The sequence below is a fragment of the Physeter macrocephalus genome, chromosome 11 (genome assembly GCF_002837175.3).
Source record: "Physeter macrocephalus isolate SW-GA chromosome 11, ASM283717v5, whole genome shotgun sequence".
Classification (NCBI taxonomy): Eukaryota; Metazoa; Chordata; class Mammalia; order Artiodactyla; family Physeteridae; genus Physeter; species Physeter macrocephalus.
This window is the reverse complement of record NC_041224.1, coordinates 89,084,142-89,107,387: the sequence shown is the minus strand read 5'-3', so window position 1 is coordinate 89,107,387 and position 23,246 is coordinate 89,084,142. Positions and strand designations below refer to the sequence as shown.

The 23,246-nt window shown below is 38.2% G+C and overlaps 1 long non-coding RNA gene across 1 annotated transcript; it reads left to right on the top strand.

Moving 5' to 3' along the window:
- Nucleotides 1-3,432: 3,432 nt before the first annotated feature.
- On the top strand, nucleotides 3,433-23,217 carry LOC114487098 (uncharacterized). The gene is made up of 4 exons (XR_008618618.1): nucleotides 3,433-3,830; nucleotides 8,933-9,087; nucleotides 11,922-12,061; nucleotides 22,783-23,217. It is a non-coding gene; the product is annotated as an uncharacterized lncRNA (long non-coding RNA).
- The last annotated feature ends 29 nt before the right edge of the window (nucleotides 23,218-23,246 follow it).

Below are 23,246 nucleotides of genomic sequence, written 5' to 3'. Positions count from 1 at the left end.
TCATTGACAATGGCTGCTGATCTCCCACCCGGACTTCACTCCAGGCCCCCGTGCTGTCTCTGAGTAGCTATATACCAGTCTTTTCCCAGTGCCTGGCTATCTCAGATCTCACACCAAGTTATGGTATAGAATGAGCAGGGCCAAGGTGTTTGCCCTGCTTGGATTTGGGAGCCAGCAGTGCAAAGCTCTCTCCTCCCTGATTGTTGGCAAGCCAGCACTCACACACTCTTCGCAGGTAGAGTCTAGGCTTCCCCATCCCTTCTATCTGTCCCAGCAGTTCTCTCAACAGCCAAGGGAGCTTGTCTCCTCCACATAGACCCCAGGACTGGGAGCCCCAGTCTTTGGCTTGACCTGCTCACTCCTCAGGGTGAAGGTCCACCTTTGTGGAATTATTCTTCTTTTCAGATCCCTCCCAGAAGTGGAGGTTCCGACTTTATGCCTTTTTTCCATCCTACCCATTTATGTGGAGATCTTTCTTACAGGTTTGTTTGTATAGATGTTCTTCTGCCAGTTTCCAGTTAGTTTTTCATGTGAATTGTTCCACATGTTTTGATATATTTTTGATGTGTTTGTGGGGGAAGGTGAGCTCCACAGTCTCCTACTCCACCATCTTGATCCTGTTCATCAACTTGTTTATGTCAAGGACACACAGGACTACTCCACATTAAGTACTGGTATTAGGGAAACCACCTTGACTATGTGGATGACAGCCTGCCAGTCTTTGGATACTTCTCCCACCATTATCTTTTCCTTAGTTTCTATTTTTTCCATATTTTGTCAGCCTCAAAATATTCCATTCCATATCTGGACAAAGTTCCCAGGGAAGATGGAAACATTTTAGAGATCACAGATGATTCTAATTTCCATTCAGACTACAGTCCACTTTAAAGACTACAGGCAGTCAATAGAACCTTCTCTGTAACTCAGAGAAGAGAGGAGGCCAGAGGGGAGAACACCTGTTTTCAAATATTTGAGGTACTGTCATGAGGAAGAGAGACTGATTCAGCCTCTTCTCCAAGGGTGGAAGCAGGCACTGGGTGGTGACTGTGGGGAACCAGATCTCAGGTTGAGAGAAGGAGCTGTTTCCTCACAAGGGGGCTGCACTGTTAGGGGGTTGGCTGCCTTGAGCTCATGAACACTGCATCACTGGGAACATTTGAGCAGAGGTTGAATGCCGCCTGTAGGCTTGTTCTGAAGGGGGTCCCTGCATGAAGTAGAAAGTATACTGTCCCCTGTTAGAATGCAGGAGTGTCACCTGGAATAGTTCTATAGGTGTTTAGCAGATAACTGAAAGAACAGTGAGACACACTATGAAGAGCAACCTGGATGGGGTATTAGGTGGTAAAAAGAGTACAGGCTGAGTAAAGGAGGATGCTTAAGAAAAACTACCCACCTTACCACTCTGTTTTAATCATCACTGATATCCAGAGAAACATAGTTCCTCTTTGGAGCCACCCAGGACTCAGAGAAGGCACTCTACTCGTCCTCTTCCCCCTTTTTTCCGGTGGGCCCTCCCATCCAGTAGCAAGTCAACTAAATGCCTCTGGCTGCTCTATGATGCTATTTTGGAGAAAGTCCCCAGGCCTGGAGGATCAGGTAGAAAGTCCATGTAAAGGGTAAGTGGCAGTAAATAAGAATGAGTATATAACTGAGAATAGCCTTTGGGGGTTTAGATCTAATATCCTTGATTTCAGCCTAATGGGTGGATGGATTAAGGAACACTACTGCAGTGTAGCTAAAAGGAGGCAGATTTGGGGGTAAGCATAGGGTGATAAAAAGCACAAGAGCCCGACAGACAGCTTGGACTGGACGCATGTACCTCACATTAGAACTCCTCAGAAAGGGCTGATGATGATGACTATTATACAAAATAGCAAGTCAAAGAATTATTCAGTGCGTATGGGTTTGCTCCACAGAAATTAGATGTATGAGGTATCACATTCTTTTATCTTTCTATATCCAATTAGACCTGCTCTGAACCTCTAGTCTCCCCACCCCATCCCCTTGGCTTCTATAAGAATCTCAGGTCTTACTTGGTCCCAGGAAACAGGAGAGGGCCTAGTCCTTAGTCCCTAATGGATGCTATTATTTCCAAGGCTCCCATGTCACCACTGTTGGTGTCTGGATCTCCCAGCTCTCAGCTGGCCACAGGGAACATGGACCATTGCTCTGAAGGCCTTGGTACTTGCTGATCACACCCCAGGCATCACTCTACCTGCCACCTCTTTGGGTTTTGGGAGGCAAGTGGGATTAGAATCTCTGCCATCGAACAGAATGCACAACCCCTTCATCTCCCAAGTTTGAGAAATGCAGATACATCTTTCCAGCATTCAGTTACTGGGGCTTCTCCTTAACCCTTTAAGTCCCTCCTTCTCTCCAACAATCCAGCTCTATCTAGGCTCCCTGAGCCAAAAATTTCAAAACAAAGTGCTGGTAAATCTCTTCCTGGGAAAGCGAAATACAGCCCTCTGGAGTGCAAACATGTGGTTGCTCTTCTGATGACCTGGACAGTTTTTAGTTATTTATTTGTATTTATTTAGCTTTTCATATAAGCCAGACACTAGGGTAAGTGGTTTTGCAGTAAGCATTGTTTCATCTAATCCTCACAAAAGCCATACAGGTAGGTAAGATTACTATTCCAGTCAGATGTATAAGACAAGTGAAGCTTGAAGTGATGGTTAGGGAACTTGCCTGAGGAATTGCACCTAAACCCAGGCTACGGATCCCAGAGCCCTGACTCACAATCACCACACCATCTACTCGCCTCTATGAAATTAATAAATTAATCCATCAATATGTAACTTCCTCATTCTTTTTGTGAGGATGCTACAGCAGAAAATAAGACACAGGTAAATTAATCAGGTTAACATGCCAGAATGATACCAGTTAAATCCCAGAGACTTCACACAGTAGGGTTTTAAGAACCTGAGATGCTTTCTCAGCACTTGGCAGACCCCACAGGCCCTGGGGAGCTGCCCTGGAGGTTTTTTATCTTCTCTGAGGGCTGCAGGGTGGAGTTGGGGGTGGGAAGTGCATCTGCCTGGGTTAATTGTAGCAGTGCTCTCGTTGTTCTTGGCATTATGAATGCTCTGTGAAGAGACCCTCTGACATGTTCCTTTGAGAGAACACTCCTTGCTCCTGCCTTTCTAGGTTCTCCCTGTCCCTTGGCTGCAAAAGAGATCATTGTGTTTCTTTTCTTTTTTCTTAAAAATTAAAAATGTTTTGTGACAAAGTGAGAGAGTGGCATGGACATATATACACTACCAAACGTAGAATAGATAGCTAGTGGGAAGCAGCTGCATGGCACAGGGAGATCAGCTGGGTGCTTTGTGACCACCTAGAGGGGTGGGATAGAGAGGGTGGGAGGGAGGGAGACGCAAGAGGGAAGACATATGGGAACATGTGTATATGTATAACTGATTCACTTTGTTATAAAGCAGAAGCTAACACACCATTGTAAAGCAATTATACTCCAATAAAGATGTTAAAAAAAATTAAAAATATTTTCTATCCCCTAATAACTATTAAAACTATTATCCTCTTCAAACATCTTTTAAAAGGTAGTCACCATATGCAGTATTTTTTCACCAGCCTTTCTTCAACTTCCTAGAGTCTAGTATTTACTATATGTCATATTTCAATATCTCTGAAATTAGAAATAAATCTTACATGCAGTGGCATCTTTACAACTCTAATTGGCATTCTTTTGTTTGTTTTCAAGTAGTGTGTAAATGAATGGGGCATCTTTGAAATGATGGCATCTTAAGAGTCAATGAACTATGATATGTATAATGCACAGTGGAAAGATTCCAGATTAGAATCTCCCCAAGGTCAGGTAAGAGAAACTTTCTTATTTATCTAGTGTCCTCATCTCCCACACTCAGTGCTTAGCCCAGTAGTGCTAAGTGTTTTAGCACATTTCATTTGAGATGATGAAATATCTACTAGACGTAAACTATGTGTCAACCTTTGACAAAGTCCTGTCAATCACAAAGGTACTTCCAGTGATCTTTTCTACCACTGAAAATCTAACTAAACCACCAAATTCCTGAACTATAATTATTTATAAAATTTTTATTTATAAAAATATTTGATCAATAATGTCAGTAATTCATACAGATAAATAATTCACAATACCTCAGGATATTTTGTTATTAATGTTGTACAGTTAGAAACTATTCCTTTTGTTCAAACATATGGTTTTATAGCTTTAGAAAACAAACTATTAGCTGATATAGCAAAGCAATACCAAGAAAATATTTTGACCTGCCCTATAGTATCTATGGATTACTTAGCTTAGAAATCTTATATTCATCTAGTTCAGACCAAGTAGGTACATTATAAAGAAAAATAGGTATTGTTTTCACATGTGACTTAGAATGTGATCAGAACAGGGCTGAATTCCAGCCTCCATTAACAGTAAGGCAGCATCAGTCATTAAGGGCCCTGTCAGTGTCCATTGGTCAGTGTCCTTGCTGAACTGATTGATAATAATTTAAATATCTCTTCCAATCACCTAAGTATGATTCCAAATTAATTCTTTTTCAATCATCACTTAATAAAAATGTCATCATCTCAAGAAAGTAACAGGAATTTTATTCAAAACCTTTCCAAGGATGTGCTGGAGTCAATGTAATTTCTGTCCAATCACTGTGCATCACTTTGTACTTATATATTTATGTAGGGCTACACACTGAGGAGAGAGTCAGAAAGGGGACCATAAGTAAAATCGTCAACCATCAAAGAAACACCCTACTCTCTGCTCACATTTAAGATAGGGATCATAGGAACATTTGTGACAAGGATGAAATGACTACATTTCTCCTTGGTCATTACTTTATCTTCCAAAGTAAGTTAACAACCATCTTACTATGCATCCTGGTCCAATGACATTTTTTTTTAATAAACCCAGGGCTTCAGTTTATTAAAAACTTAAACTTGCCCTTATAAACCTTACGGGAACCCAAATTTAGATAGCCGGAGATTTCTGGCCAACTCATCATTATTATTTCTTGAACTCTGGACATTTACGTATGCAGCTCCAAGCTATTTGCATTCTCCACCAGTTACAGGAATGGATCTGCCAGGAAGTTTTGAAACGCGAGGACAGATAGGCCTCTTTCTTGGTTAATTTATAGCTCCAGTCCTACACATCAGCCCAGCCAGGTCCTCCAAATCTTTTGCAATGAGCATTTTGAAACACATGGGTCATTTAGTTCTGGCTTCCAGGCAGTTCAGCAAAACGCTTAACCTAGAGAATTGCAAAAGTTTATGATTTCTCACCGAGGAATGAAATGTGACGCAGTAGAGCACACTGCAGACATTTAATACCAGATGTTAATGTAAAAATTGGAAAATTGTGGCCTCACATGATTATCTGACCCCTGACCCGCAAAAACCCATTACAGTCCAGAAGGCATAATCATTTCTGGCTTCTTCCACTATTAAACTTTGTGTCTAATTTTTTTAATGTGAAATAGTAGTTCTGAGTTACTTAACTGAGCTAATTAGATCATATCAGTCTCGAGGCATTTTGTGCACACACTAACAGAGTAATGCAATTCCTAACCATAAAAAGCAGAAGTAAAGCAATTCTGATTTGTTTCATTTTCTAGTAATTTAAAAAAATAGTGTGAGGCCTGTTTATTTCCCTTGTCTGTACTCCACCCCTATCTAACTTCATGAAATGCATAAGGGAAAGGAAGGAAAGGAGGAGATCTTGCTAACTTGCATCGAGAGGGAAAGAGAACACCTGAAATACAAATTTCCCAGCACTTTAACATTTGTTTTCACTCTTTCCCTGAATCTGTATCCTTAAGAAGTAGAATGACTGTTTTAGAAGGAGGATGGACTGTTTAGAAATCCCAGATCTATGAGGAGAGCTTGGTGTAGAATGAGTAGTTTCAGGTAAGAAGCTGCAGATTTGGTGTCACATCTCAGTGAGTTCTAGCTCTTTTACTTCCTGTGTGATATTGGACAAAGTGCTTAACCTCTCTGTGCCTGTTTCCTCTTCCTAAACGTGGGTTCAACATGAACATTCTGCCCACCTCACAGGGTTGTTGTAAGGCTCAAAGAATACATAAACTGAAAAGTTCTAAATAACTATGAAGGAAATAGCTCAAGCTCTGCTGTTTCAACTGGAATCCTGAGGAAGCTGGGACCCAAAGAATCTCCTCTAAGCCCAGGGACAGGTAGAGAGAACTTTAAAGTGGCTTCTTTTTACTGGGCATGAATATCTTACTTTTATTTCCTTATACTTTTGATATTTTAAAGGGCAGAGAGGAAAGCAGATACAAGATCTTAATGAATCACTAGTAAGAAATTGGTTCAACTGACCCAGACAAAAGCACTTCTATAGGGTTTAGCACCTCTGTGGTGAGGCTGAGAAAGACCTGGAGATAGCAGGACACCAGGGAATGTTCTAGAGAAATAGAAGCCTGCAGAAAAGCCAAGTCCTGCCCTCAAGAGAGCATCCGATCTGATCTCTTTCTCTCTCTCTCTCTCTCTCTCTCATTCTCTCTCTCTTCCCCCTCCCTCTTTCTCCCTCCCTCTCTCCCTCCCTTCCTCCTTCCAATCAGAAACAATTGCAAATGCATAGCAGGCAATACTGGCAAAAACAGCTCAGAGAATGGGTGAATAAGAAAGGATCTTTGAGACCATGTGGACCAATTTCTCTGTTGATGGATGAACACTAAGGCCTGGGAAAGTTGGGTGGCATGCCCCGCCCCACACAAATCAGCAGCATCACTGCTACAAGAAGCCAGAGCTTATGGCCTCCATTTCCAATGAATTTTTTTAATCTAATTTTTTTTTTTTTTTTTTTTGCAGTATGCGGGCCTCTCACTGTTGTGGCCTCTCCCGTTGCGGAGCACAGGCTCCAGACGCGCAGGCTCAGCGGCCATGGCTCACGGGCCCAGCCGCTGCGCAGCACGTGGGATCCTCCCGGACCGGGGCACGAACCCACATCCCCTGCATCGGCAGGCGGACTCTCAACCACTGCGCCACCAGGGAAGCCCAATCTAATTTTTATTTTGTATCGTTGATTTACAATGTTGTGTAAATTTCTGGTGTACAGCAAAGTGATTTAGTTATACAAATATCCATTCTTTTTCAGATTCTTTTTCCATATAGTTTATTACAGAATATTGAGTAGAGTTTCCTGTGCTATACAGTATGTCCTTATTGATTATCTGTTTTATATATAATAGTGTGTGTATGTTAATCCGAAACTTCAGATTTATCCCTCCCCAGCCCACCTTTCCCCTTTGGTGACCATAAGTTTGTTTTTGAAGTTTGTGAGTCTGTTTCTGTTCTGTAAATAAGTTCATTTGTATCATTTTTTAGATTCCACATGTAAATGATATATGATATTTGTCTTTCTCTGTCTTACTTCACTTAGTATATAATCTCCAGGTCCATTCATCTTGCTGCAAATGGCATTATTCAATTCCTTTTTATGGCTGAGTCATATTCCATTGTGTGTGTGTATATATATAATATATATCTCACATATTTTTTATCCATTCATCTGTCAACTGACAGGTTGCTTCAATGTCTTGGCTATTATAAATAGTGCTCCAGTGAACATTGGGGTGCATGTATCTTTTCAAATTATGGTTGTTTTTTCTCCAGATATATTCCCAGGAGTGGGATTGTAGGATCATATGGTAGCTCTATTTTTAGTTTTTTAAAGAACCTCCATACTCTTCTCCATAGTGGCTGTACCAATTTACATTCCCAGAAACAATGTAGGAGGGTTCCTTTTTCTCCACACCTTCTCCAGCATTTATTTTTTGTAGACTTTTCAATGATGGCCATTCTGACTGGAGTGAGGTGATACCTCATTGTATTTCTGATTTGCATGTCTCTAATAATTAGTGATGTTGAGCATCTTTTCATGTGCCTTTTGGCCATCTGTATGTCTTCTCTGGAGAAATGTCTATTTAGATCTTCTGCCCATTTTTTGATTGGGTTGTTTGTTTTTTTGATATGGAGCTGTATAAGCTGTTTATATATTTTGGAGATTACTCCCTTGTCAGTTGCATTATTTGCAAATACTTGCTCCCATTCTGTGGGTTGTCTTTTCATTTTGTTTATGGTTTCCTTTGCTGTGCAAAAGCTTTCAAGTTTAATTAGGTCCCATTTTTTAATTTTTGTTTTTATTGTCATTACTCTAGGAGGTGGGTTAAAAAAGATCTTGCTGTCATTTATGTCAGAGAGTGTTCTCCCTATGTTTGCTTCTGTGAGTTTTATAGTATCCAGTCTTGCATTTAGGTCTTTAATCCATTTTAAGTTTATTTTTGTGTATGGTGATAGAGAATGTTCTAATTTCATTCTTTTACATGTAGCTGTCCAGTTTTCCCTGCACAACTTATTGAAGAGACTGTCTTTTCTCCATTGTATGTTCTTGCCTCCTTTGTCATACATTAATTGACCACAGATGTATGGGTTTATTTCTGAGCTTTCTATCCATTGATCATATTTCTGTTTTTTGGGCCAGTACCATACTGTTTTGATTACTATAGCTTTCTCATATTGTGTGATGTCTGAGAGCCTGATTCCTCCAGCTCCATTTTTCTTTCTCAGGATTGCTTTGGTTATTTGGGGTATTTTGTGTTTCCATACAACTTTAAAAATTTTTTGTTCTACTTCTGTGAAAAAAGTCATTGGTAATTTGATAGGGATTGCATTGAAATGGTAGACTGCCTTGGGTAGTATAGTCATTTTGACAATATTGATTCTTCCAAATCAAAGAACATGGTATATCTTTCCGTTTGTGTCATCTTCGATTTCTTTCATAAGTGTCTTATAGTTTTCAGAGTACAGGTCTTTTGTCTCCTTAGATAGGTTTATTCCTAGGTATTTTGTCTTTTTGATGTGATGGCAAATGGTATTGTTTCCTTAATTTCTCTTTCTTATCTTTTGTTTTTAGTGTATAGGAATACAAGAGATTTCTGTGTCTTGGGGTTGTATCCTGCAACTTTACTGAATTCATCGATAGACTGTAAAATAAAGACTGTTACAAGAGACAAAGAAGGACACTACGTAATGATCAAGGAATCAATCCAAGAAGAAGATATAACAATTGTAAATATATATGCACCCAACATAGGAGCACCTCAATATATAAGGCAAATGCTAAGAGCCATAAACGGAGAAAGAAAATTGACAATAACACAATAATAGTGGGGGACTTTAACACCACACTTACATCAATGGGCAGATCATCCAGACAGAAAATCAATAAGGAAAAACAGGCCTGAAATGAAACATTAGACCAGATGGACTTAATTGATATTTATAGGACATTCTATCCAAAAGCAGCAGAATACACATTCTTCTCAAGTACACATGGAACATTCTCAAGGATAGATCACATGCTGGGCCACAAAGCAAACCTAGGTAAATTTATGAAAATTGAAGTCATATCAAGCATATTTTCTGACCACAGCACTATGAGATTAGAAATCAGCTACAAGAAAAAAACTGTAAAAAAACACAAACACATGGAGACTAAACAGTATGCTACTAAACAACTAATGGATCACTGAAGAAATAAAAAAATACCTAGAAACAAATTACAATGAAAATACGACAATCCAAAACTTATGGACATGGCAAAAGCAGTTCTAAGAGGGAAGTTTATAGCGATACAAGCTTACCTCAGGAAAAAAGAAAAAGCTCAAATAAACAACCTAACCTTACACCGAAAGCAACTAGAGAAAGAAGATCAAACAAAACCCAAAATTAGTAGAAGGAAAAAAATCATGACGATCTGAGCAGACATAAATGAAATAGAGATGAAGTAAACAATAGAAAGATCAATGAAACTAGAATCTGGTTCTTTGAAAAGATACACAAAATTGACAAACTTTTAGCCAGACTCATCAAGAAAAAAAGGGAAAGGGCTCAAATCAATAAAAGTAGAAATGAAAAAGAAGAATTACAATGGACACCACAGAAATACAAAGGACCATAAGAGACTACTACAAGCAATTATATGCCAATAAAATGGACAACATGGAATGGACGAATTCTTACAAAGGTACAATCCTCCAAGACTAAACCAGGAAGAAATAGAAAATATGAACAGACCTATCACAAGTACTGAAATTGAAACTGTGATTAAAGAACTTCCAACAAACAAAAGTCCAGGACCAGATGGCTTCACAGGCGAACCTCATCAAACATTTAGAGAAGAGTTAACACCTATCCTTCTGAAACTCTTCCAAAAAATTGCAGAGGAAGGAAAACTCTCAGACTCATCCTATGAGGCCACCATCACCCTGACACCAAAACCACACAAAGATACCACAAAGAAAGAAAATTACAGGCCAATATCCCTGATGAGCATAGACAGAAAAGTCCTCAATAGAATACTAGCAAACTGTATCCACCAATACATTAAAAGGATTATACACCATGATCAAGTGGGATTTATACCAAGGATGAAAGAATTCTTCACTATCCACAAGTCAGTCAGTGTGATACACCACATTAACAAACTGAAGAATAAAAACCATATGATCATCTCAATAGATGCAGGAAAAGCTTTTGACAAAATTCAACACCCATTTATGATAAAAACTCTCCAGAAAGTGGGCATGGAGGGAAACTACCTCAACATAATAAAGCCCATATATGACAAACCCCCAGCTAGTATCATTCTCAACAATGAAAACCTGAAAGCATTTTCTCTAAGATCAGGAACAGGACAAGGATGTCCACTCTTGCTACTTTTATTCAACATAGTTTTGCAAGTCCTAGCCACAGCTATCAGAGAAGAAAAGGAAATAAAAGGAATCCAAATTGGAAAAGAAGAAGTAAAACAGTCACTTTGCAGATGACATGATACTATACATAGAAAATCCTAAAGATGCTACCAGAAAACTACTAGCGGTCACTAATGAAATTTTCTTGATCTCACGTTGACTATGGAGGAGGTTTTGTTATCTGCTTTTCAAATACAATCTAATAGTTTTTCCTTTGAGGAATTAAATTGATTTTGCAGGGAGCCATATCAACTTAAGAGATATATATCTGGAAACTCTTATCTCCCTTCCTCAATTCTTCCTTTATTCCTTTCTTTCTCTCTTTATCCCTCTTGCTCTCTTCACCACTCTTTCTTTCTTTTGATCATAGATATATATATCTGAGGGCAGATGAGAGAGACAGAAACAGCAGATCTAAATTGGGAAACACAATTTGTTCTTTTTTCCATTTTTTTTATTGAAGTAAAAAAATTGATTCACCATGTTGTATTAGTTTCAGGTGTGTAGAATATTCAGTTCTTTTTTTTTTCAGATTATATTCCATTACAGGTTATTACAAAATATTGGGTGTAATTCCTTGTGTTATACCATAAATCCTCATTGCTTATATATTACATATATATAGTAATGTGTATATGTTAATCCCATACTCCTAATTTGTCCCTCCTTCCCCCACTCTCCCCTTTGGTAACCTTAAGTTTGTTTTCTATGTCTGGGAGTCTGTTTCTGTTTTGTATATACATTCATTTGTAATATTTCTTAGATTACACATATAAGTGATGTCATATAGTATTCGTCTTTGTCTGACTTATTTCCCTAATCATAATATTCACTAGGTCCATCCATGTTTCTGCAAATGCCAATATTTCATTTTTTATGTTTGAGTAATATTCCATTGTATAGGTATACCACATCTTCTTAAGCCAATTGTCTGTTGATGGGCACTTGGGTTGCTTCCATGTCTTGGCTATTGTAAATAGTGCTGCTATAAACATTCAGGTACATGTACCTTTTTGAATTAGAGTTTTCATCTTTTTGGGATATATGCCCAGGATTAGGATTGCTGCAGCCAGAAATTGAAGGGCCAAGATCTCAGAGTAGCTGCATGCATTAAGAGAGTCTCATATTTTACACTGCTTTTTCTCCCAGGGCATTTACCAGTTCAAATCATGGGGCATGATAATATGGAAGAAGGTGGCCTAGAGCTGTGGTAATCTCACTGAGCCAGAGAAACAATACATCCAGGACTGGAGGAGTTAAGTTCCCAGAGAAAAGGGAACCAAAGAAAAGTGAGTCTGACTTTCTGCATGCAGTTTTTGTTTTGGTGCATTTTTATGTCTTCTAAGCTATATGTGTGTAAGTTAAGAAACCAAAAATCAAAGCAAAAAGCTGTTAGCAAGAGGCTAAAATGCTAAACAGACATTTTAGTAGTCTTTGGTGCTGACAATATAAAAGCTGGAGTTCAGAACACTTCAAGTAGAAAAGGCCAATGAAATACCCCAAATTTTCAACTGAGATTTTTTTCTTTCATTGAGGTATGGTTGATTTACAATGTTTTATAAAGTTCAGGTTTATGTAATAGTGATTCACAATTTTAAAGGTTATACTCCATTGATAATTATTATCAAATATTGGCTATATTCCCTGTGTTGTACCATATATCCTTATAGCTTATTTTTTTTTTTTTTTTTTTTTTTGTGGTATGCGGGCCTCTCCCTGCTGTGGCCCCTCCCGCCGCGGAGCACAGGCTCCGGACGCGCAGGCTCAGTGGCCACGGCCCACGGGCCCAGCTGCTCCGCGGCACGCAGGATCCTCCCAGACCGGGGCGCGAACCCGGTTCCCCTGCATCGGCAGGCGGACGCGCAACCACCGCGCCACCAGGGAAGCCCCCTTATAGCTTATTTTATACATAGTAGTACCTCTAAATCCCCTACCCTATCTTGCCCCACCCCCTTTCCCTCTCCCCACCAGTAGCCACTGGTTTGTTCTCTATATATGAGTCTCTTTTGTTATATTCACTAGTTTTAGTTTTTAGATTCCATGTATAAGTGATGTCGTGTAACATTGTGTTTCTCTCTCTGGCTTATTTCACTTAGCATAATACTGTCCAAGTCCATCCATGTTGTTGCAAATGCCAAAATTTCATTCTTTTATGGCTGAATAATATTCTATTGTATATACATACCACATATTCTTTATCCATTCATCTGTTGCTGGACACTCAGGTTGCACCCATATCTTGGCATTGTAAATAATGCTGCTATGAACATTGGAGTGCATTATCTTTTTGAATTAGTGGGGATTTTGGGGTTTTTTTTTTTTTTTTTTTTTTAATATATACTCAGGACTGGAATTGCTCAGTCATAGGGTAGTTCTATTTTAGTTTTTTGAGGAACCTCCATACTGTTTTTCACAGCAGTGGAACCAATTTACATTCCAACAGTGTACGAGAGTTTCCTTTTTTCCACATACTTGCCAACATTTGTTATTTGCAGACTTTGTAGACTTTTTGATGATTGCCATTCTGACAGGTATGAGGTTATATCTCATTGAGGTATTAATTTGCATTTCTCTGATTAACAATGTTGAGCATCTTTTTGTGTGTCTGTTGGCCATCTGTATGTCTTATTTGAAGAAATGTCTATTAAGGTCTTCTGTGCATTTTTAAATTGGGTTGTTTGGTTTTTTGCTGTTGAGTTGTATGAGCCATATATATGTTACTTCTTGTTTGTTTTTATTGAAGTAGAGTTGATTTACAATGTTGTGTCAGTTTCAGGTGTACAGCAAAGTGATTTACTTATACATATACATATATATCTATTCTTTTCCAGATTCTTTTTTAATTTTTTAAAAAATATTTATTTTTGGCTGCATTGGGTCTTCGTTGCTGTGCATGGACTTTAGTTGCGGTGAGCGGGGGCTACTCCTTGTTGCAGTGCATGGGCTTCTCATTGAGATGGCTTCTCTTGTTGCGGAGCACGGTCTCTAGGTGCGTGGGCTTCAATAGTTGCAGCACGCAGGCTCAGTAGTTGTGGCTCGCAGGCTCTAGAGCGCAGGCTCAGTAGTTGTGGTGCAGAGACTTAGTTGCTCCATGGCATGTGGGATCTTCCCGCACCAGGGCTCGAACCTGTGTCCCCTGCATTGGCAGGCAGATTCTTAACCACTGGACCACCAGGGAAGCCCCAGATTCTTTTCCCTTATAGGTTATTACAAAATATTGAGTATAGTTCCCTGTGCTATACAGTAGGTCCTTGTTGGTTATTTATTTTACATATAGTAGTGTGTATATGTTAATCCTAACCTCCTATTTTATCCTTCCCCCATCTTTCCCCTTTGGTAACCATAAGTTTGTTTTCTAAGTCTGTGGATTTATTTCTGCTTTGTAAATAAGTTCTTTTGTATCTTTTTTTAATTTTTGATTCCACATACAAGCGATATTGTAAGATATTTGTGTTTCTCTCTCTGGCTTACTTCACTTACTAGGATCTCACTAGGTCCATCCATGTTGCTGCAAATGACATTATTTCATTATTTTTTATGGCTGAGTAATATTCTATTTATCTCTGTGTGTGTGTGTGTATATATATATATATATATATATATATATATGCACACATACCTATATACCACATCTTCTGTATCTGTTCATCTGTCAGTGGACACTTAGGGTGCTTCCATGTTCTGGTTATTGTAAATAGTGCTGCAATGAACATTGAGGTATGTATCTTTTCAAATTAGGGTTTTTTCCAGATATGTACCCAAGAGGGGATTGCAGGATCTTATGGTAGCTCTATTTTTAGTTTTTCAAGGAACCTCCACACTCTTCTCCATAGTGGCTGTACGAATTTACATTCCCAGAAACAATGTAGGAGGGTTCCTTTTTCTCCACACCCTTTCCAACATTTATTATTTGTAGACTTTTCAATATGGCCATTTTGACTGGAGTGACGTGATACCTCATTGTATTTCTGATTTGCATTTCTCTAATAATTAGCAATGTTGAGCATCGTTTCATGTACCTTTTGGCCATCTGTATGTCTTCTCTGGAGAAATGTCTATTTAGATCTTCTGCCCATTCTTCGATTGGGTTGTTTGTTTTTTTGCTATTGACCTGCATGAGCTGTTTATATATTTTGGAGATTAATCCCTTGTCAGTCGCTTCATTTGCAAATATTTTCTCCCATTCTGTGGGTTGTCTTTTCATTTTGTTTTATGGTTTCCTTTGCTGTACAGAAGCTTTTAAGTTTAGTTTCCTTTTTTGTTTGTTTGTTTTTATTTTCATTACTTTAGGCAGTGGATCCAAAAAGATCTTGCTGTCATTTATGTCAGAGAGTGTTCTGCCTATATTTTCCTCTAAGAGTTTTATAGTATCCAGCCTTATGTTTAGATCTTTAATAAATTTTGAGTTTTTGTGTATGGTGTTAGAGAATGTTCTCGTTTCATTCTTTTACATGTAGCTGTCCAGTTTTCCCAGCACCACTTGTTGAAGAAACTGTCTTTTCTCTAACGTATATGCTTGCCTCCTTTGTCATAGATTAAGTGACCATAAGTGTGTGGATTTCTTTCTGGGCTTTCTATCCTGTTCCATTGATTTATATATCTGTTTTTGTGCCAATACCACACTGTTTTGGTTACTGTAGATTTGTAGTATAGTGTGAAGTCTGAAAGGGTTATATCTCCAGTTTTGTTTTTTCCTCAGGGTTGCTTGTGCAATTCTGGGTCTTTTGCGTTTCCCTATATATATATATATAATTTATACAATTTTAAAAGTTATACTCCACTTACAATTATTACAAAATATTGGCTATATTTTCTATGTTGTACAATACATGTTTGTAGCCCTTCTTACACTCAATAGTTTGTATGTCCCATTCTGCCACCCCTATATTGCTCCTTCCCACCCTCTCCCTGTTGGTAATCACTAGTTTGTTCTCTATATTTGTGAGTATGCTTCTTTTTTGTTACAATCACTAGTTTGTTGTATTTTTTAGATTCCACATGTGATATCATATAGCATTTCTGGTGTTAGAGAATGTTTTAATTTCATTCTTTTACATGTAGCTGTCCAGTTTCCCCAGCTCCACTTATTGAAAAGCTGTTTTCTCTCCATTGTATATTCTTGCCTCCTTTGTCCTAGAGTAATTGACCATAAGTGCACGGGTTTATTTCTGGGCTCTCTGTCCTGTCCCATTGATTTTTGTGTCTGTTTTGTGCCAGTACCATACTGTTTTGATTACTATAGTGTAATTACTATATTACTATAGTCTGAAGTCAGGGACCATCATTCCTCCAGCCCTGTTCTTCTTTCCCAAGATCATTTTGGCTAGTCGGGTTCTTTTATGTGTCCATACAAATTTTAAAATTATTTCTTGTAGTTCTGTGAAAAAATGCCATTGGTAATTTGATAGGGATTGCATTGAATCTGTAGATTGTCTTGGATAGTATAGTCATTTTCACAGTATTGATTCTTGCAATCCACGAAGATGGTATATCTTTCCATTTGTTTGTGTCATCTTTACTTTTTCATCAGTGTCTTATGGTTTTTGGAGTACAGGTCTTTTGATTCCTTAGGTAGGTTTATTCCTAGGTTTTGTGTTTCTTTTGATGTGATGATAAATGGGATTATTTCCTTAATTTCCCTTTCTGATACTTTGTTGTTAGTGTATAGAAATGCCACAGATTTCTGTATATTAATGTTGTATGCTCCTACCTTGCTGAATTCATGTATTAGTCCTAATATTTTTTTGTGTGGAGACTTTGGTGTTCTCTATATAATAGAGTATCATGTCATCTGAAAATAGTACAGTTTTACCTCTTCCCTTTCAATTTGGGTAACTTTTATTTCTTTTTCTTGTCTAATTACTGTAGCTAGGACTTCCAATACTGTGTTGAATAGAAATGATAAGAGTGGGCATCCTTGTCTTCTTCCTGAATTTAAGGGAAGGCTTTCAGCTTGCCACCATTGAAGTATTATGTTGGTTGTGGTTTTGTTGTAAGTGGCCTTTATTATGTTGAGATATGTTCCCTCTATTCCCAGTTTGATGAGAGTTTTTATCTTGAATGGCTGTTGAATTTTGTCAAATGCTTTATCTGAGTCTGTTGAGATGATCACATGGTTTTTATCTTTCCTTTTGTTAATGTGGTGTATCACATTGATTTGCACATGTTGAACCATACTTGTGACCCTGGAATGAATCCATATTGGTGTATGATTATTTTTTCTATTGTGGATTTTCTTTGCTAATATGTTGTTGAAGATTTTTGCATCTATATTCAACAAAGATATTGACATGTAATTTTCTTTCCTTGTAGTGCCTTTTTTTGATTTAGTATCAGGGTAATGGTGGTCTCGTGAAATGAATTTGGGAGTAATCCTTCAATTATTTGGAATAGTTTGAGAATGATCAGTATAAATTCTTCTTTATATGTTTGGTAGAATTCCCTAGTGAAGCCCTCCAGTCATGGACTTTTGTTTGCAGGGAGATATTTTTTTGTTTGCTTTTTTTTTTTTTTTATTACAGATCCTACTTCACTTCCAGTGACTGGTGTGTTCAAATTATCTGTTTCTTCTTGAATCACTCTTAGCAGGCTGTATGTTTCTAGAAATTTGTCCATTTCTTCTAGATTGTCCAACTTATTTGGCATATAACTGTTCATAGTATTCTCTTGTGATTTCTTTGTATTTCTGTAGTATTGGTTATTGCTCCTCTGTCATTTCTTATTTTGTTTATTTGGATCCTCTCTTTTCTTCTTGGTGAGCCTGGCTAAAAGTTCATCAATTTTGTTTGTATTTTCAAAAAACTAGCTCTTGCTTTCATTGCTCTTTTGTCATTTTTATTTTATTTTACTCGTTTCCTTTCCAATCTTTATTATTTCCTTCATCCTGCTGACTATGGGCTTTGTTTGTACTTTTTCTAATTCTTTTAGGTGGTAGGCTACCTTGTTTATTTGAGACTTTTCTTGTTTCTTGATGGAGGCCTGTATCACTATGAACTTCCCTCTTAGAACTGCTTCTGCTGCATCCCATAGATTTTGTAAAGTTGTGTTTTCATTTTCTTTTGTCTTGAGGTATTTCCTGATTTCTCCTTTGATTTCATCTTTGACCCACTGGTTTTTTATTAGCATGTTGTTTAGTCTCCATGTGTTTGTTCTTTTCCCATTTTTCTTTCTGTAGTTGATTTCTATGTTTATACTGTTGTGATCAGAACAGTTACTTGAAATAATTTCTATCCCCTTAAATTTGTTGAGCCTCGTTTTGTGACCTGGAATGTGGTTTATCCTGGAAAATGTTCCATGTGTGCTTGGAAAGAATATGTGTTCTGGGTTTTTTGGATGTAGTGTCCTACAGATATCAATTAAGTCCAACCAGTCTATTGTATCATTTAGGGCCTTGGTTGCCTCATTGATTTTCTGTCTGGGTCATCTGTCTATTGATGTCAGTGGGCTGCTACAGTCTCCTACTCTTATTATATTATTGTCTATTTCTCCCTTCATGTCTCTTAGTATTTGCTTTATATATTTAGGTGCTCCACTATTAGGTGCATATATGTTAACAAGTTTAATATTATCTTCTTGTATTGATCCTTTTATCGTATATAATGCTCTTCCTTGTCTTTCTTTATAGCCTTTTTTAAAGTCTATTTTGTCTGATATGAGTGTTGTTACCCCCACTTTCTTGTTTCCATTGGCATTAAGTATCTTTTCCATCCTCTAACTTTCAGGCTGTGTCTTTCACTCTGACGTGAGTCTCTTGTAGGCTACATATTGAACAGTATTGTTTTTTAATCCAGTCAGCCACTCTATGTCTTTTAATTGGAACATTTTTTCCATTGACATTTAAAGTAATTGTTGATAGATATGTACTTATTGCCATTTTATTCCTTGTTTTTCCAGTCTTTTTTTTTTTTTTTTCTGGTTTTTGGTTCATTTCTTCTTTTTGATTTTCCTGTTTGGGTTTGATGATTTTCTTTATGGTATACTTGAGTTCCTTTCTTTCTGGCTTTTGTGAATCTACTGTAGTTTTTTGATTTGTGGTTACCATGAGGCTCATTATGTTGACCCATAACTATATTTAGTTGCTTTAAACTGATAATCATTTAAATTCAAATACATTCTAAAAGATCTATTTTTTTAACTCCTCTCCTTCATATTTTGTGTTTTTGATGTCCTAGTTTACATCTTTATGCTTTTACTTTTACTGTTTATTTGAGTTATAATCACTTTTACAATTTCTTTTGTTTGTCTTTTAATCTATGTACTGGCTTATTTAAGTGATCTTCAGTCCTTATTATATATTTGACTTTCATATTGGGATTTTCCCTTTCCTATAAATTCTTGATTCTTTTCTATTTAGAGAAGACCCTTCAATATTTCTTTTAGGGTAGGTTTAGTATGCTGAATTCTTTTAGTTTTTGCTTGTTTGATATATCCTTTATCTCTCTTTCTGTTCTAAATAATAATGTTGGTGGATAGAATATCCTAGGTTACAAGTTTTTCCCTTTCAGGACTTTGGCTACATTGTGCTACTCCCTTCTAGCCTGCAAAGTTTCTGCAGAGAAATCAACTAATAGCCTTATGGCAGTGCGGGGGGGGGGGGTCCCTTGTAAATGACTGTCACTTGCTGCCTTTAGAATCTTCTCTTTATCTCTAACTTTTGCCATAATAATTATGATATGTCTTGGCATGGGTCTGTTTGGATTCATCTTGTTTGGGACCCCCTGTGCTTCCTGTACCAGGATATCTGTTCCCTTCTTTAGATTTGGGAAGTTTCAGCCATAATTTCTTCAGATATATTTTTGATACCCATCTCTCTCTTCTCTTTCTGGAACACCTGTTATGCGTAGGTTGGCACATTTTACATTATCCCATAGATAGCATATGTTGCTTTCATTTTTTTATTTGTCTTTCTGTCTGCTGTTCTGACGGGGTGATTTCCATTATTCTATCTTCCAGATCACTTATTTGTTCTTCTGTGTCATTTAGTCAGCTATCCATTGCTTCTAGATTGCTTTTTATCTCAGAAATTGAATTATCCCTTTCTGATGGTTCATCTTTATAGTTTCTAGTTCCTTGTTGCAATGATCTGCATTTCTATCAATAATTTTTCTTAATTCAGTTAGCATTTTTATTACTACCTTTTGAACTGAGGATCTGGTAGACTGGTGAGCTCTGTTTCATTATTTTTTCTTTCAGGGGATTTCTCTTGCTTTTTTATTGGGAGTAGTTTCTGCATTTTCATTTTATCTAACTTTCTGTGTCTCTATGAATTCAGGGGGAACTGTTATCTTTTGTGGGCTTGAAGGGTGTTTTTATGTGGGAGCATCCCTGTGTAGACTCTGTGTGTGTAATATCTTTGGTGAGAGGGTTGGTTTTGATATGGACACCAGCCACATCTTTCCTTAGGGTGCTGGTTGTTTTCCCCTTGATAGGGTGTGTGGTTGGTGTTGGGTCTAAAGTCTGTGCAGGGTGTAAGGTGGGACTTCCTCTCTGTCCATGGCTGTTGCCATCTTGTCAGGGGTGAGGTCTGGTCCCCAGTAGTTAGAGTAGAAACCCTGATATTCAGGTTCAATCAGGCTCCGTTCCCCCTGAGTACATGCCCTGACCCAAAGGAGGTGATTGCTAAAGCAAGTGAAGCCCATGCATTCACAGAGGATCAATGTGCTGCCTGTGTAGGCCTCTGCAGCTCCACCTGGATGCAGCCTAAGGTCACATCCCTTCCCCTGTTGTGTTGGTCCTAGATCTAGTGCAAGGTTGTGTTGTGGAGTGGCTGCACCAGAGCATTCACTAGTCTAGGACTGGGTTTGGGGCTTTGTGACTGCAGGAATTGAGGTGGCTGAGCTGCTGCCAGAGTTCTGGGCTGCCTCTGGGGCAGACATCTCCCAGGACCTGTCTACCCCAGATCCAGTGCTAAGCTGCAGTGTAGAGTGGGTGGAGCTGGAGCACTCACTGGGCTGGGAGACTAACTGTGGCATGCTCCTACAGCTCCGCCCAAGCACGCACTGACAATGACCACCACCACCCTAACTGGGTCACACCCCAGACCCCAGTCTGTTTCTGTGTAGCTATCCCAAGTATTTTCCCAGGGCTGGTTGGCCCAGATCTCATGCCAATCTATGGCATGGAGTGGGCAGGACTGGGTGTTTGCCCCCATTCAGATTGGGGAGTGCAATGAGGTGACAGCTGCCAGTGCAAGTCTCTGTCATGATTGTTGGTGAGACAGCACATGCACACTCCTTGGAGTAGAGCCTGGGCTTCTCCAGCCCCTCTATCTGTCCCAGCAGTTCTCCCAGTAGCCAACAGGGCTTGTCTCCTCTGTGCTGTTCCCGAGGACTGGGACACCCAGATTGTGGCGCGACCTGCTCGCTCCCCCAGGTGAGGGTCCACCAATGCAGAACTTCTTTTCCTTTCAGATTCCTCTCAGGGGTGGGGGTCCCTACCTTATGCATTTTTTCTGTCCTACCTTGTTATGTGGAGATCTTTCCTGCAGCTTTGGTATAGGAGTTCTTCTGCCAGTTTCCAATTAGTTTTCCTTAAGAACTGTCCCATATGTAGATTTTTTTTTGATGTGTTTGTATGGGGAGGTGAGCTCCACATCCTCCTACTCCACCACCTTGATCCCTCCTCTGGGAAACACAATTTGTAATTGCCTGTAAGAGCTCAAAACTTGGACAGAGACTTTAAAAACACATAGTTATCAACTTTAGTCCTGAATATAGAATATTTTCTTTCCAAATAATCTGATAATGTTTATGTAAATCTAAAATTTTACTATTCCCCAGTGCATCACCATCACCCCTCAGGCTTTTTTATCTTCAGACTCAAAATAATCCCTGGCACTTGAATGACCTCGCAATGGGTATGTTGAGTTCATTTGGATCTCATGGGGCCAAAGTAAACTGATAAATGTGTTTCTATCACAGCTATCCACATTATCTGTTTACAAACAGCCTTATTTAATTTGAACTGAATTTGCAAACGTGGACCATTCCTAATCTTTCCCATCCCTTAAACATAGGTCAAATTGGTTCATTTTATTCTTGACTCTGATCCTAAGAATGATGTACATTTTCCCTAGGCATGTAAAGGAGAGAAAAAAAAATCAGTTGATCAATGGAACAAAAACTCTCCCCAATGAGTTTCCAATAAAGAGACTAAACATCAAACACCACAAGTGCCAAAATATTTAGTAAAATTTGCAAATCTTTCAAAAATGTTACAACGCAGTGAAACTAATGACAAATTAGACACTGAAAACTAACATCTAGTTAAGTCTCTGCAGGCATGTAGGAGAACAGGGAATATCTAAAAGCATTAACTATGATTAAACCACTGTATTAGGCTCTTTTATATATATCTCATTTGATCCCATTCAGGAAAAATTATCCCAGACTTGGAAATTAAGGCCAAAGGGAAAAAAAAAAAGGATTGCGTGATCCATTAATATCATGCTAGCCCATTATCCATCAAGCCCACCCAAGGGCCATCTGACTCTTTGGGGAAATATAACTTTGACTAATAATGCCATAAGGACCAGATTAAGGATTCTGTAAAGTTGAAGGATGATTTATAGAAAATTGATAAGGCATGATGATCATTTATTTTTGTTTTCTGATAGAGAAATTTACCTCCAAGGTTATAGTTACTATATAAAAATACCTCCAAGGTTATTTCCCTTTAGAATACTAACCAGTTTTAGATCTCACTTTGCAATCTCATTTCATCAATGCCTTTTCCACTGATTAAATTCCAGTTCTTCACATTTGCTCTTGTATTCTGATTGAGTTAAATGGTACTTAACTCATCATCTATTCACATGAGAATTATGTTTTCAATGATTTAAGAATTTGTGCTTTGACAATCCTCGAACAACCACATGACGTAGGTAGTATATCCTCATTTTACAGAGGAAGAAACTGAGTCTCAGAGGAAGCACATTACCTGCCCAAGCTTACAGAGGTAAGAAGTGACAGAACTGGAGTTTGAACACAAATATGCTTGAATTCTTTTACAGATACTACACTGATGACTCACATATGGACTCAAATTTGGACTGGAACATCTCCAAAAACTCAACCTCATGTGTTTGAATTATAAATATGACAGCTGAATATCAAAACCAGCTAACTCTGAGTGACCTAAACCTGCATATTTAAATAAGTGATTTAAAAGAATGTTTATTAATTTGTTTGGTTTCAAATCTGAACTTTTTAAAACTGGAAATGTTGAAAGTACTTGCACATACATTACATGGAATAGTATCATCAAAGTGTGAAATTCCAGTGCTTTGCTGAGTCCATTAATAGCTCTAGATGAGGCAGAGAAAATAACTACTGAAGTTGTTATAAAAGTCATTGAAAAGTATTTAGAATACTTTCCAGAGTCTCTCTTTGACATTTCATGAACATGTCCCTGAGAATTTTTTGAATAAATTTGACCAAATTGTCAGCCTATTCCACTGTAAAGATGTTCAGTCTA